Consider the following 16,539-nt stretch of genomic DNA (forward strand, 5'->3'; position numbering starts at 1 on the left):
TGAAACCTGGTTCCCTATCAGCACTCAGCCTACAAGCAACTTCTGCTGCTTTTTATGATTCTGCCATGCAGAGCAGAGGGGATGACTGTGCAAGGAAACACCCAGGTCAGATGACAACTGACAAATCCATTGCTCCGGATGCTGCCTGCCAGATTTCTCACGCACTGTTCTTGGCTCTGCTAAGGAGCCAGCTGGGCGAGTGAGCATTTTATCTTGGGTGTGCCTCCCTCTACCTCTCCAGAATCACAGAACCATAGAAATGTTAAGCTAAAGGGGACTTTAGAAACCATCTAAACAGCAATTTCTTTTTTTGGTCTTGCTATTAATCCTCACCAGAGGAAATTTTTCCATTGATTTTTAGAGAATGGAAGGGAGGGGAGAGACAGAGAGAGAGAAACATCTAAGTGAGAGAGACACATCGACTGGTTGCTTCCTGCCCATGCCCCAACCAGGGCCAGGGATCGAGCCTGCAACCGAGGTACATGCACTTGACCGGAATTAAACCCGGGACCCTTCAGTCTGCAGGCTAACGCTCTATCCACTGAGCCAAACTGACCAGGGCAGCAGCAGCTACTTTTTAAAATAAAGAAAACCAAGACCCAGACTAATCCATAACTAAGACTTATCATATCACTAAATAGCAAATGAACCAGGACCAGAAAACAAATTTCTTGATTGTGTAATCATAAGTCAAAAATTTAAGAATATAGCTACACTATGTTAACGAATACTTACATCTCATCTATATAATTTTATTTTCCAAATTAATTGTTTTTATCAAGAATACTAAGTGTCCAAAATGCAAACAAATTCTGAAAGGGGAGTAAAGAAACTAACAGCTGCTAAGGGCATACCGTAAGCCAGGCAGGCACGGGTGGGTTTTGGGAGAGCCTCACAAATAGCTCCATGAGATGGGCACTATTATCCCAGTTTACAGATAAGTAAACCACAGCTCAGAAAAGTTAAGTGACTTGTCCCAGGTCCTGGGCACTGAATGACAAATTCGCAGGTCTGCTTCCTGTGACCAAACAGTCCCTACCGAGTGTTAAACAACCCAACCTAACATAAAATTAATTTCAAATGACTTCTGGAGGACAACTTGCTAGTTCACAAAATCAGAAAGGGGCAGTGAGCATCTTCCCCCCAAGCTGGGCAAATTATGAACAACTCTATCAACTCCCAAATTGTGACATCTTCTCTCACCTTGAATTACAGACTCTATTCTCACAAACACTCCCAGTGATGGGTGGATTTCTCAAAAACACTGAAGCCTTTTTTAGACATTTCTCCGGCTGACGGCTTCCCGGACCCCTTCACATGACCCGCAAGGCGCCATTACCTATGGTCTGATCATTAATGTTTCACAGATGTCTACAGCTGCTGCCTCTGCATGATCCCGGCTGGTTTCATGTAACAAGTGACTAACCCCTCCACTTTGTCAACTGGTAGTCAGACACATTAAGGGCAATTCCAAGACATCTTCAATGGATGCCATACATGCTGTCCATGTCTACCTCGATGGCGCAAGAAATTCAAGACGCCTTTCTCGAAAGTCAAAGAACATGAAAGCAGAGTGTCCCCGTATTCCAAAGTTAAAAAAAATAAACAGTTTGGAAAAAACATCACCTATATGTTCATTGACAACAGCTAAGAAAAGTAAATTCCCTTTTTCCTAACAGAAGCCAATTCACATAAACCTTCCCCGAAACTGATTTAGAAGGTGGCCTGGATGAAATCTGTAACGTTTGGCCACAGGTTAACACCAATCACACCCTGCACATGGCTTCCAAAGGTGTGGGGGAGACCGTGGATCCCACCTGCAAACAGTGCAAATGGACGAGTCTTGGTGGGAAAGCAGCAACATTTAAAGGCTCCATCCATCCAAGTATTTCATCTAGAAGGCGGGCAGTGCTGCCTTGTGGCTTATGTCCAAAGGGAGGCTTGAGGAAAAGAACACAATGTTTATGCATCAAGCAGAGCATCTGGGCCATTTCTTTCCTCGGGTCCTGAGCTCCTATTTCAGATGCCTATGAAGGGGGAAGATTCCCCCAGCCTCTGCTTGCCCCTTCCAGCTCAATGGCTGCTGCGTATGATGGTACCACACTCCACAGTTACCATGGGCACACATAGATACAACAGACTCCTGCAACAAGCACTGGCCATCGGGCACCCCCAAATATAACACCAAAGCCCTAATATCTGATGCCGGCAGAAAAGCACAATGCCACGTTTTACAATCTGTAATAAATTTGTAAATCAAACCAAAGACCTGTCACAAAGACCCCCCACTTCCAGGTGTCAGGACCCACTAGGTAGGAAGATGCCTAAAAATGAGGTCCTTCTATATCTACGACCTAACACAGGCTACCTTGCCAGTCTATGGGTGGTAAAAAACAAAAAATAAACAAACAAACAAAAACACTGGAAGTAGGGTAGTCAAGGATTTAAATCCTCATCTGTCACTTCCTAGCAGTGGAGAGCTCGACAAGTCCTTCACCTGTGAAATGGGAAGAATAATAATACCACCTATCTTGCAGTGTTGTTTTGAGGACAATAGTATAAAATATATGTAAAACACACACACACACACACACACACACACACAAAAACCAGCACAGTTCCTGAAACGTATTAAATGTTCAAAAAAAATCGGTATGATCACCATGCTCTGACAGAGTAGTAACAGGGGTACAAGATTCTAATGTTCCTACATGGGATGAAAACACCTACACTAATGCGGTTACATTCCCTGAAGGCATGCAAGTAATGTAATAGCAATAGCTATTTTACAAGCAATAGCACCACTCCTCCATCAACAGACAAGTTTCCTCAGAGTTAGTGAACAACTCGCCAAAAAGACATTTTCTGAAGCTCAAAGCCTTCTTCCCTTCCATCCTATAATGAATGCTGAGTGCTGCGTCTCATGAAAGTTTGTGGCTGAGCAGGGGGCTTAAAGTCCTTCAGTGAGCAAAACGGATCAAAGAAAGGGAAGCAACAAGTTCCAATTCTAAAATATATTTTTGATAAGCACCCCAAACACTGAACAGTACTATTATTACCATCTCTCAAACTACCACCTAAAGCAGGCTGTGCCCAACAAGGCAACTTCCACTGAGTTGTTACTCCACAGCAGGCTCAGACTTAAGGGCTTAAATTGCATTAATATAAATAATAGCTAAAACTTATTAAGGCATCGGTCTAAGAGCTTTATATGCCAATATCTCATTTAATCTTAAACACAATGCTAAGAGGTACTAGTACTCTGTCAGACATGAAGACTGTGACACACTCTGTGTGGCGAGGTTACCTGTGCTCTCTGACCCCAAAGCCTACATACCTAACCACTACCCTGTGCTGTCTGGCAGCCAGCCCACTGCTCCCTTTCTTGTCCTCAGAACCACAGCCATCTCTTTGTCTATAAAAGATGGGGAGCTAGTTACTTAGCATCCACTTTGCCCAGTTGACTGGCAGATGAGGGAGTGGTGTGGCACTCTAGTGAAGAATACAGGTTTGAAAGAAGCTCTCTGCATTCAAATCCTGACTCTACCAGTTTCTAGCAGTATGAGCCTGGACAAGTTACTAAACGCTTCTGACCTCAGATTTCCCAATCTATAAAATGAAGGTAACAAGAGCACATACTTCATACTGTTATTTTAAGAACCAAGTGGGGGTAATCCTTACACAGCCCTTAGCACATACCTGGGACATAGTCATTGCTCCATAAATTTTACATGTTAAGTCAACAGAGGAAAGAGGGGGAAAAAAAAGGTAGATATAATCTAGAATTTAAAAATAAAGGCCTCTGGCCTTCTGCCAACCTCTAGAAAACAGTGCTGGACTTTGTGCGTCCACAGCACGGCGGCGACTGTGAGCACCAGGAAGTCCTCGAGGCCTGCAGAGCCTGATGGCATGACTGCCTGATCAAAGGAGGGCTAGCTGAGGCTCCGTGATCTGGGCTGGGCCTGTTTCAGCACATACCTCTACAAAGCAGAACTCCAAGGATGGTGTATAAGACAATTCTTTACAAATACGATTGCTCGATTTCTCAGAATAGTGTTTTCCTGTTCCAGGGTAGATAAAACTGTTTCTCATCCAGGCATATAAATTCTCTAATGACTCATTAAAAGCAGAGTCCTGTAATGTGGGACCTTAAGTTAGTCAGGTCTTCCAGGCATATCAGAAATGCCACTCGGGCCCTCACAGCTTGCTTCTAGAGCAGGACAGGGAGAAATCTGAGGACACGGTGCTGCCCAACTCAAGGCGGGGGTATCATTATCCTAATCACGCAGGTCAGTAAGTTCCTCACCTACATTACTGCCAAAGCCATGCAGTATGCAACTGAGCCCAAGGAGACACACTTCCCTAAAGATGTTTTTGAGTGAGATGCTGCAAATTTCCAATAAAGGAAATGAAAAGTAACATCAATTCTTTCCTGTCTCTTGGTCACGTGATTAAATACAGAATGCAATATCAGCCAGCCTGAGAAGCTGTGTGCCTTCTGCACGGTCTGAAAGACTTGATACGGAACGGAGAATCTCTACCACTGGAAAAGTGATCAGGAACAAAACACAATGGGCAGTGGAACTTATTCCCGATACTGTCACAGCAAGACACCATTCTAGTATTCCAAAACCAGCAATGCATTCTCCCCATATTCCCACCAGCCCGGGGAGAGGGAGTAAGCTGTTTACCAGGGACCTCAGCAGAGCCAGCCTCAAAACTCACCAGTGGGAGAGCTTCATGACACAAAGAGAAAACATCTTTGCTTTAGTTTGCCAATTTTCTTATACTGAGCTCATAAGTTCCATGACCAAAACGAATGAGAGGCACCACAGGAGAGCTTGGAAAAGCAGAGGGGGCTGTTTTGCTAGGGCAAGTTCCTTTAACATGAAGGTAGAAATCAATTCACTTTCCCCTTCTAACCCTTGAGTCCCAGGAGAACGCCAATGTTTGGATGGCCTACGAATGCTCAGCTTTCCGGCAGTGCCCCAGACAGGGAATCCATCCATCCAAGTATTGTTCTTACCTCCCACCTCCTCCTACGTCAGGGAGGGGACCGGGCACATGGTTCCGAGGTCACGCTCCTCACTTAAAGGATCGTGGGAATGCTTACGGAAACACTGTGACAGCCCTGCCAGCTGGAACTGCTGCTGACTGAGGCTGGAGAGCCGAGGAGAGCAGATGAGATGCAGGAGGAACGGAGCGCAGGGAGGCAGATGTTACACGTTATCATAAAACAAGCAAAAACGATCGAGTTGTCCGCTTTAAATGTGTGCTGCTTACTGTACTTCGATTATACCGCAATAAAGTTAGAGAGGAGAGAAAAGGAGAGCTGGCCGGTCGCCTGCGACCTCAGAAGTGCACTGCTGGCCTGCAGCTCTGGAAAGCAGGTTTTAATGAGAAAATTCAATTAGGAAGTCAACTTAAGGAGACCGGAGCACGCTGAGTGAGAAGAGGAGGCTTTCCCAAGTGTCTGCGTGCCGAGCGGCACACCAAGGTACTCGGAAAAATGACCACTGAAGCTTCCCACGGCTCTCAGGCCACAGGACTCAACCGAGCCGACACGTGGGACTGGAACCGGGACCCAGATCTGTTCTCCCTTTCCCAGCTTCCTTTGCTATTGCACTGGTGACACTCTGTGTAAGAGAAACCTGCTGCCGAAGGACTAGGATTCCAGCTCTCAGACACATCAAGTTGTTCAAAGGAGGTAACAGCACAGACATGTATGTGCCTGGCCATAGAGTGTAATGAATATGTTTTAGAAATAGATGCTGGGAGAGATGATGTAGGGACCAGAGGCTGACAGGCCCCCAAAAGCCTCCAAGGTCATCAGCAAGGGTTGGCCGCTCTTTTCTGGTTTTCCTTCCGACCAACAGTGGGCAGCTGGATAAAGTTGGGACATCTTCTGACTGGGGAAAATGGCTTAGCTGATTCTTATAGGAAAATTAAATCCAGAGCAAGGACGCAGGGGTAGGAATCCGTTTCCAATTGATGATGGAAAACAGATTTATTCATCAGCCAGGATTCATTCTTGTAGGATGTAAAAATCAGCGAGTTCCTCACAAGACCACAAAAGTTCAAGGAGGTACAGAGGGTGGTGGCACATCCTGAAGAGATGCTTGTGGGAAAGAAGACTTCTGGCCTTTGGCTAGCCCAGCGGTGAGACAGGGAAGAGCACGTCTTTTGGCAGGTGTTCCAAACACTCCCACATGGAAAGGTGAGATCAAGTCCAGAACTGCCCCATTCACCTAACTGTTCGACACTGACAGGAACAGAAGTCATGAAACCATCCTAGACAACTGCAACCTCTTTCCCGCACAGCACCACTGCACACATTTCCATTCACATGGGAAATGGTGGTATCAGCTGGTGAAGTGTGAGTTTCTGAAGAATCACAGAAATTTAGTGACCTCGGAATCCACTTCCCCCTTAAAAACTCCCTAAAGCCTTGTGTCTTTTAGCCTCTGCTTGGTCATTACCAGAGGAGGAAAACCCACCAGTCCCAGGGCACACAGCACTGGCTGTGAGATGTTCGTCCCTATACCTTCAACTTCTACCCACTGACAAGCCTTCTGTCCTCTACAGCCATCCCAAAGATGTGCAAGTTCTTGGCCACCAACACCCCTATAACATCCCTTCAAGTATCGGAAGCAAGCCATCATGTCCTCCTTCACAAGGCAGCTCACCTCCTGGCTAAACACTCCAAGTTCTGCCCGTGTCCTACCTACAACTCAGTTCTGAGACCCCTCACCAGTAAGTGTTCCTGTGGTCAACGCCACTGACTCAATGGGTGCTTACTAGGCACCACTCATCTTCGAACTTATTCCCGTTAGATTCAGTGCTTGGAGTCTGTTGTTTTGTTTGTTTTTGAGAGAATCGAGGTCCTAACATCTAGTACTTCAGCAGCTTCTCCGGCTGCCATCACATCCTTTGCCCAGGAATAATAAAGCAGGACAGGCAGAGCACAACAAGGCAGAGGGTTGCTACCAATTTTGCCAACAGCTGAAGTAAAACATACATGTATTACTGACAAGTCCAGTAAACTGCTTAGAAAGTACTTCCAGGCATAATCATTCAGGAAACACTTTAATAAAGTGTAATGAATATGTGTTAGAAATAGATGCTGGGAGAGATGATGTAAAAACAATTTGCTCTCTTATGTAGATTAAGCATGTCTCCTGAAATCTAATCCTGGAAGCTCAGCCAACCTTTCCTCACAGTCCAGCCTAATGCCAACTGTTCTGGATGGCAACCACTGGATCTAAAGCAAGGAGCCGCCGCTTTGCTAGAGTGTGTGGTATGTGCACCGATGAACAGCGTGAGGAGTAGAAGTTGGTTGACAGCCAAGCTGAGGTCCCCTAAGTGCAGTGACTTAGTCTGCATTGGTATTACTGCATCCAGCTCTACTAATTTACTCTAGTTCATCCTTAAGACAGACTATTACATGAAAAACCACACTTTTCAAGAATAGATAATGCAATTAGAAAATATACATAATATACTAATAAGCAGGAAAGAAAACTCTAAAAGGGTGAATCCCAGTTACTTCGCCCTGCTTGTCCTGGCTGTGCAGCTTGTGTCCCAACTACGGCCTGGGGTCTCTCCCCTCCCTGCATTCAGGGGGAGGGGACACATGGCCCAATGGTGACCCGAGCACACAGGAGTTCATGGGCTTCAGAACTTTCCTTGGAAGTAACGTGAGTGTGGGAGGTGTACTTAGGAACACTGCATTTTCTCTGGGACTCAGCTCAGTTGCCCAGCCAGCCCGGGGAGAGAAGCGTTTCATGGCAGAAGAAGAAGGCCCAATGGCCCCGAGGGAGTGGGCAGAGCACATTCATTTCACTCACTGAGCACCCAGCATGTTTACAAAGAATAAGCCACTGATATGTTCACCCCTTTTCATAATACACACCCCATGTGTCACCAACACACTCAGAACCCTAGAACTAAAGAAAGAACCACTTCAGGCCTCCCCAAGCTCCAAAGTGGCAGAGACCATGGTGATGCTGGGTGAGGGGTGGCTTGATGAGGGAGGACCCAGAACACAAGGAGAAAAAGGCAGCCTCCAGCTGCACAAGAGGAATGCACAGGGGCCCTTCAAACTCATCACAGCAGACATCTCCACATGCTGGAATGACGGGGGCTCCAGTCTTTGAACTTTGTTTGTGATTTCCAATGATAATGAACAGACATCATTTTTTTATCATTAAAAAAAGGATAAAGAATTTTTAAACCAACAATTTTCAAAAACAAAAGGCAGCAATCAAACTTGTTTAGAGCTTGGTACAGAGTGTAGGAGAATTCTAGTCTCAGAATGGAGAGACCCAGACTGCTCATTAAAATTAAACCAGAGGATCTGATGCAAACTCATTTAAGCTAGGGAAGCGTGTTGATAGGTAAATGGGGGCTCATTATGTTACCTGTTTGAAATTTTCCATAAAGTTTTATAAAAATTTAAATCAACACTCTTTTGCATTAAGCCCCATCTAACCCGGGCTTCTGCAGGCCTCAAGCCCTATATGAATCTAATTTTTACTGGGCATTAGGCAACCTTCTCTCACTTGCACTCAGTCCAGCGAAACCCCTTAAGGGAAGAGGAGCAAAGGGAAGCCCTGAATGAAACTTTGCAGCAGCCAGGTGCTTAAAGGACTGAAAAAACAGGATACTCAGAGGTCACCAAAACCCCTTCAGCTTGGAAAGCTTTGCCTTCCCTGATTTCCTGTAAAGATGCCACCAGGCCCTCTGACTCTCCAGCTCCGGTTTGTTTTCAGGAAAGTCCCACTGCTTCTGGCTGTAGCTGGCTGCCTTCTACACCCTAAAAACACAGCTCCTCCGTGCTGCGGAAACTGCCTCCACAGACACCAATGGCACTAAGAGAAGTCTTCCTTACTTGCATTATTTTCTCGGGAGACCGAGGGTGTAAGCACGCAGATGTCTAGCACTGGTCTGATTTCATACCTTCCCCACCTACCCCCACTCCCCAAAACACTTAAAAATAATTAAACCCTTCTCTACAATAAGCATGTTTTACTTTGATAAAAGGATTTTAAAAAATCTATTCCTACTTCAAAATAAGTAAGATACTGTGTAATAGAACCACACCTACTCAGGGCCCAGTTGTAAGGAGATACAAGGTAGCTCAAGTCAGTTTCTGGTCCATGGCTGCCTTTAGAGGCCTCAGGAGCCAAAATTCAAATAACTTTGATGTGACCCTGGCCAGTTTGGCTCAATAGATAGAGTGTCGGCCTGTGGACTGAAGTCCCGGGTTTGATTCCAGGTTGTGGGCTCGATACCCAGTAGGGGGCATGCAGGAGGCAGCCAATCAACAATTCTCTCTCATCATTGATGTTTCTCTCTTTCTCCCTCTCCCTTCCTCTCTGAAATCAATAAAAATATATTTAAAAAAATACTAATACCTTTGACGTGAACCTGAATTCCTCCAGAGTGTCTAGCACAGGGGTGGGCAAACTTTTTGACTCGAGGGCCACAATGGGTTCTTAAACTGGACCAGAGGGCCGGAACAAAAGCATGGATGGAGTGTTTGTGTGAACTAATATAAATTCAAAGTAAACATCATTACATAAAAGGGTACGGTCTTTTTTTTTTTTAGTTTTATTCATTTCAAACGGGCCGGATCCGGCCCGCGGGCCGTAGTTTGCCCACGGCTGGTCTAGCACTTCACAAATGAAGAAACTGAGGTACAGAGGCTGACCAAGACTACAAAGTGGATATGGGTGGCTGCAGCGTGGGATGTGTACCTGATGTGGCCTTCCTCTTTAAGGAAGACACAAAACCCTCTGGTTTTGAGGGCAGTTCACGGTTCCTACCTTGTGAGGCCAGAGATACAGTGATAAAAGCCACAGACCCTCTCCCCAGAGAAATGCATATACATACAAAAGTTGGAATAAGGTATTTGGGGGGTTCATAGGCTCCTCTGTTGAAAACTTCTGTTGTATTTATTTTTTAAAATAGATTTCAGAGAGGAAGGGAGAGGGAGAGAGAAACATCCATGATGAGAGAGAATCATTGATCAGCTGCCTCCTGCACACAATCTATTGGGTTTCGAGCCCCCAACTCAGGCATGTGCCCTTAACCGGAATCGAACCTGGGACCCTTCAGTCCGCAGGCCAACACTATCCACTGAGCCAAACCGGCTAGGGCTCTTCAGATTTTTGATCACTGATAAACTTTGGCAAGAGAGTGTCCACTTGGAAAGGGACATATGTGTAAATAAATGTCCTTGCGCCTTCTCTCTCCTGAAGTCTGCATGTCCCTCCCCTAGAGCTGCCCCCATGGTGTTTCCAACACCCCAGAACCAAGGTCCCATAGATGCCTATGCTACCCCCACCATCAATCACATACACAAACTAAACTTTACTGACAACTAAGGATGAATACAAAGGGATTATTTCCAGCCTAGCAGGTGTGGCTCAGTGGTTGAGCATCAATCTATGAATCAGGAGGTCACAATTCAATTCCTGGTCAGAGCACGTGACGGAATTGAGGGTTCAATCCCCACTAGGGGGCGTACAGAAGGCACTGATCAATGACTCTCTCTCATCTTTGTTTGTATCTCTCCCTCTCCCTTCCTCTCTGAAATCAAAATACATGTGTGTTTTTTTTTAAAGGGGGGATTATTTCCAGAAAACAGAACAAGGCTACACTTGTCTAGATTATAAACCTAAGATTTTGCTAAAATAAACTACATCCTAGCTCCTTAGGGCACAGGTCTTCACAGGTCCTGAGTGGGCTTTCCACTCACTCCCCTGCCACTTCCCACCTCACACCTCAACCTGACACAAAGGAGCCATCTCCTGGAAATCCAGACCTGATCCCGGGGCCAAAGTATGCACTTTCAAGAAGGAGGTGAAATTCAGAGAAGAAATCTGGAAAGCAATTTTGCGAAAACAGTTCCAAATTGGGAGAAAAATGTTTTTCAGGTACAAACCCCTGTCCCCGAATTCTGCAACAGCCTTACACAAAGCATTTACACAGACATTCCTTTCAGCATTATTTAAAGTAGCAACAAGTAGAAACAACCCTGATGCTCAGTGTAAGTAAACTTCAGTACAACCATAAGATGAACACTGCACAGTCATTAACAGGAAGTTGGCAAAGGTTTTTTCCTCACTTTTAAGTAAGTGAGAAAAAAACCTTATGTGATTTTAGTTAAGAAAAAGCAGGATGCAAAATTTAAAGTTTGAAAGCTACATTTTAAAAATGGGCTAAAAAAAGGGGGGGGGCTAAAGACTAAAAGGAGGAAAACACAAAAAAGTCAACGTGATTTTATCCATGAGAGGATTTTGAGTGTTAGTTTTTCATCCTCTTGAAACCTTTTTTGCATTTTCCACAAATTAAACATACTTTTTCCCTTTTCCTTTTTCTTCTGATTATAAATGTAACACGGGCTTTCTATAACAAATTCGAGCATTACAGAAACAGAAAGTCCCTCTATGATCCCACCACCCAGAGGTAATTACTCCCCAAAGGTAACTAGTAATAATGATTTGGCTCCCATTCTTCCAGATGTTTTCCAACAAACATTCTTTTAGAATCAAATAATTTCTTTAAAAACCAATCCATATGATTCCATATATAGAAAATGTCCAGAAAGAAGAAAGAGTAGTGGTTGCAAGGGATGGAAAAAATGCTGTTAGATGGGACTATGGAGATAGCTCCGCAACTCTGTAAATTTACTCCAAAATTTACAAAAGGGAATCATACACTTAAAACCAGGGAATGTTATGACATGTAAATTATACCTCTATAAAGCACTGAAACACAACAGTGCCAGGACTGGAGGCACTAACAGTGCTGGGCGGCTCAGAGGATGGGGGAGGCAGCCCTGGGCTCTGGCCCTACTTCTCAAGAGCACATGATAAGGCCATGTGGTAGGAACAGACGAAGCTAGTGGCCCCACAGGAATCACTGGACATGGAGAAACCATCAGGTAAGGGGGAGGAGGGGCAGTTCCAATGGACACAGGACACAGGAAAGCACTGGCCAGGCTTGCCTCAAAGATACATGGTAGAGACAGAGCACTGGCCAGGTGCCCAAACACCTTACAAAGCTCAGGATGCCCTGTGGGCAGGAAAACCTAGAATGAGGCTCCCATTCAACAGAAACTTTAAAGCCACCAGTGGCAAGATGTTACTCCCTGGTGGTCCTCAAAGGTGAAAAGAAATAGGCCAGAGCTAAAATGAACCATATGACAGTCAGCCATCGGGAAGATAAGGGGAATGGATTAGGTATTACAGAAAAAGCACGACGACTATAGAACAGAAAAGCAGTCTGGATGCCTGTAACGGTGTAAATGGATACAATGCTCTTAGAAATTAGTTGGCAATTGTGTATCAGAAGCTTTTAAAGTGTTCATACCCTTCTAGGACTCTAAAGAAATCACTCAAGCCCTGGCCAGTGTAGCTCAGTTGGTTGGGCATCATCACCTGCACCCAAAGGTTGCCAGTCAGGGCACACGCCCAGGTTGCAGGCTTGATCCCCCAGTAGGGGGCGTGCAGGAGGCAGCTGATCGATGTTTTGCTCTCACATAGATGTTTCTCTCCCCCCTCCCTTCCCTTCTCTCTAAAAATCAATAACAAAGAAATATCATCGGGTGAGGAATTAAAAAAGAGAAAAAGAAATATGCTGATGAATTTAAAACTTAGCCTAGACAGAGGCATTGAGCAGGGGCAGTCCTAATCCTTGAGGGAACACAGTATCACCCAGAAGGAAGCTGGAACCACAGACTTGTTTATGCCTCCCTAATAGTAGTTTCTGGATGCAGCAATCCAGCTAAATGATCTGTAGCTAGCAGATTAACTTAACAAACATGCCCCAGGGATGGCACCCCAATTTCAGGGTCAGAGCAGTCCAGCCAGCGTTCAGCTGAGAACTGGTGGAGGAGGGCGCACAGCTAACTGGTTCACATGCCCTCTGCTCTGTTTAGTGGCCTCAACCAGAATGCTGTGCCACTTATAAGCTGATGCCACCTAAGCTATTTGTATCTAATTATAGCTGAAGTAGAAAGTTTATTTTATATTTAAGAATTAGGCCCTAGCCGGTTTGGCTCACTGGATAGAGCGTCGGCCTGGGGACTAAAGAGTCCTGGGTTCGATTCCGGTCAAGGGTATGTACCTTGGTTGCAGGCACATCCCCAGTAGGGGGTGTGCAGGAGGCAGCTGATCGATGCTTCTCTCTCATTGATGTTTCTAACTCTCTATCCCTCTCCCTTCCTCTCTGTAAAAAAAATCAATAAAATATATATTTTTTAAAAGAATTAGAACAGAGTGATGTTAGCTCTCTAATTATGATGCTCACACCTGCATTCTAATAAGCTTTGTTCAATGTAGGAAGGGTGAAGACAGAGATAACACAGAGGGAGCTGTGCAAACTCCTTTGCCATGGAGTGGATGGGACGCATGAGTGCCTCCCAGGCATTGATTTGGGGGTAAGAGAGATAGTGCTGGGCACACAGAGCGAACTTTTTGAAGGGCTAGCAGACAGTCAACCTATCAGCCAATCAAATAAGTGTTAAGGGAAGGGCCATGGTCCATAGAGATGGGAAGCCAAATCATCTCCAAGGAATCAAATGTAAGACAGGGAGGCAGAGCCTGCTTACACGGCAGGCAGGCAGTGGGCAACTAGTATGGAATGGAACGCTGGGGCAGCTCCAAAGGCTAAAGTAAATACCCAGAATGTCGATGTTCTCTCCTGGTACTTTCCATCTATGAGAGGGCTTTTCCTTTCCAAAGTAGAGCTTTTACTCTTGGTTGTAAATCAATCTGAATGGGCTCCCTCCCACTCTATTGGGTAGTTGATTCATATTTTTCTACTTTTTTTGCCAAGTTGAAGAGTGTTTAGAGACTAAAATGAATACATTACTTCACTTCAGCAACCTCCTTAATCTACAAAGCCCAGAGGTAAACACTCCCAAACTCTGCACTCTCTGAACCCCAATCAAAACCTGGTGGCAGCTGGGACAATTTGGACCAAAGAAAGACAGTGTTTTGCCACCTCTTACCTATGATAATTTTACTCCCTAATTTGCAATAAGTTGTCACTTAGCTAAGGTATTGGGGGGGAGAGGGAGATGGGGACTGTTTTCGGTGTCTGTCTGTTTAATCACTGACCTTGCTCACATCCATAATCCTCTCCTAACATGTGCCATGTGGATCCCGCTAACTTTGCTCCATACTTTCCCTACCATCTCCCTTCATCATCACAGTTAAAATTTCCACTCTGATGGCCACTTAACCGCCTGTTGCTCCTCTTCTTCGTCAGATCTGACTTGCATGTCACCTCTCTAGGTTCTGGGGTCACCTCTTTTCGGATGGCCATGGCCTGAGTGGGAAACCTTGTACCCTGGAACTATATGGACACCGGAGGAGATGATAGGTAAAGGCTGGAGATGACATGATGCTCGGACGCTGCTCCAGACTGCCCAGTGCCCCCTCCTGACTTCTCCCATCTGGCTTCCATCTGACCGGAGCAGCTGGCCAGGTGGTTTTCATTTGCAGATGAAACCCCAGCAGCTCCATGGTCACAAACCTCCTGACCCTATAGTCGATGCCAGACAGACAGGCACAAAGTGCACTTGTATCACTGAGTAGGACTGAAAGGCCACACTTTCCAAAGCCGAAACCAGGGGTAAAAGAACAAAGTGGGGTCTTGATGCTTGAAGAGCTGACGACAGCCAAGAAAAAGAAATGCAATGGTCTGACAAGGGAGTGGATTCCTACATGTTCTGCAATGTCTCACACTGAAGATGCCAGCATATTGGACCTTATTTCCAAGCTGCTCGTTAGCACATTCAAGACAATGAATGAATAGGCAGGTTGTCAATGTGAATTATGATATGTCTATGTAATGTAATGTCACGAAACAGCTAAGATCAGTTTTATAAAGAAAATAGTAATAATGTACAAAAATGGTGATTATGATTATAATAAACTAGGAGCCCAGCATGCGAGATCGCAGGAGACCCAGGACCCAGACTCCCGCTGCTCGGAGAGACCCAGAAAGAGTCCCACGGCCGCCACTGCCGCGGGAGGCGGGACACAGAAACCCGCCCGCTGCCCCAGCGGGACCCAGAAACCCACCCGCGCCTCCGGTCAAGTTCCTGCCCACCCACGTGTGCCTCGAAAAGCCTCCTGCTGATCGGTCATTACAGCATGATGGCATGACGACCACAGGCTTTTTATATAATAGATAGTTATGCCAAAGGGTTTTCTGTGTGCCAGACACTGCTCTAAGTGCTCTACATATATGACCTCATTCAATCCTCATAACATGCCTACAAGCTAGATGAGAGGACTGAGATACAGAGAGGTTAAGGAACTTAGCAAAGATCACAAAGTTAGTAAGTGATAGAGCTGGAATATGGACCCAGAGCCATGTTTTTAGGTACCATGCAATATTGCCACCCACAATATAATAATCAATGTAATCTAACATAGCAACATAACATATATATAACAGTATCTATGTATTTATCTGCCATAAAATTAAATTACAATCATGAAAGGCCAGAGAGAAATACTCCAACATAACGAATGTTTTGTCTTAAGTAGTGGGATTAAGGTAATTATTTCTTTTTATCCTTTGCTAATTTTCTACAATTTACAAAATCAGAAAGGGACCATGACTATTATCACTTTCAAGTCCTTAGAGAAAGATAGTGAGTGTGTTGGAACTAGGGATTCCCAAAAATTAGTCCCTGACAGTTATAATGAAACTTTCACACAAGTTACTTAAATCCCACCACCACCACCACACGTTTCTTATCCTGTGAAATGGGAATAACGCTGCCTAAACTCAGAGATGTATTAGGATGAAATGAGAGCAGAGGTAGAGCTCCTGGCACAAAATCTGGAATCAAAACAATGACATCTTTCCTGGGGCCCCAGACATTATTCACAATAACAACAGCTACTACTAGTTTGATGCCCACCCTACCTGGCATGTAACACACAGAGCCAGCTCTTTCTAACTCCCTGGCGGGCAAAGGAAGAAAAGAGGTTCAGGAGCTTGTCCAGGGCCATGGTGCCTGGAAGAGGCTGGCTGGAGATTCAAATCAAGTTTCCCAATTCCAGGGCCCACACTCCTTCCTCATCAAGGCCTCACTTACAGACCAAGTTCCAGGTGAAGGCGGTACCACCACCCCGTCGGGGCTTCCTAGCACCACCATCTTCCTCTTTCTGACCACTCCCTTCCTTTTCAACTATTTCAGATTCCTCACGGTTCAGGGAGAAGGGAGCACAGCATGCCTCACAGTGAAATAACTACGATGTAGGTCTCAGTATCTTTGTTCACACTACAAACCTGATCCATCTGGTTCAATTATCCCCCAACTGCCCTTAACTCAGCCTAAGTTCACAGACAAATGGATGCTGATAGTCTTGGGAGCAAGCTTCAGCCCTCCCCTCCTAAAGCCAGACATAGGAACAGTCTATTTTCCAATACTAAATTCAAGAGAAAAGACTGTGTTTGCCATCTTGGTATATTTGATTCTAGGTGGGAGAGTGGGGTAAGGTAGTCTTT

General features: G+C 45.2%; 1 protein-coding gene across 2 annotated transcripts in view; it reads right to left on the reverse strand.

Moving 5' to 3' along the window:
- The window catches only part of CAPZB (capping protein (actin filament) muscle Z-line, beta), a 125,630-nt gene that overhangs the window by 77,885 nt on the left and 31,206 nt on the right, over window positions 1-16,539 (reverse strand). The window lies entirely within an intron of this gene.

This window comes from Myotis brandtii, unplaced genomic scaffold, assembly GCF_000412655.1.
Source record: "Myotis brandtii unplaced genomic scaffold, ASM41265v1 scaffold754, whole genome shotgun sequence".
NCBI lineage: Eukaryota > Metazoa > Chordata > Mammalia > Chiroptera > Vespertilionidae > Myotis > Myotis brandtii.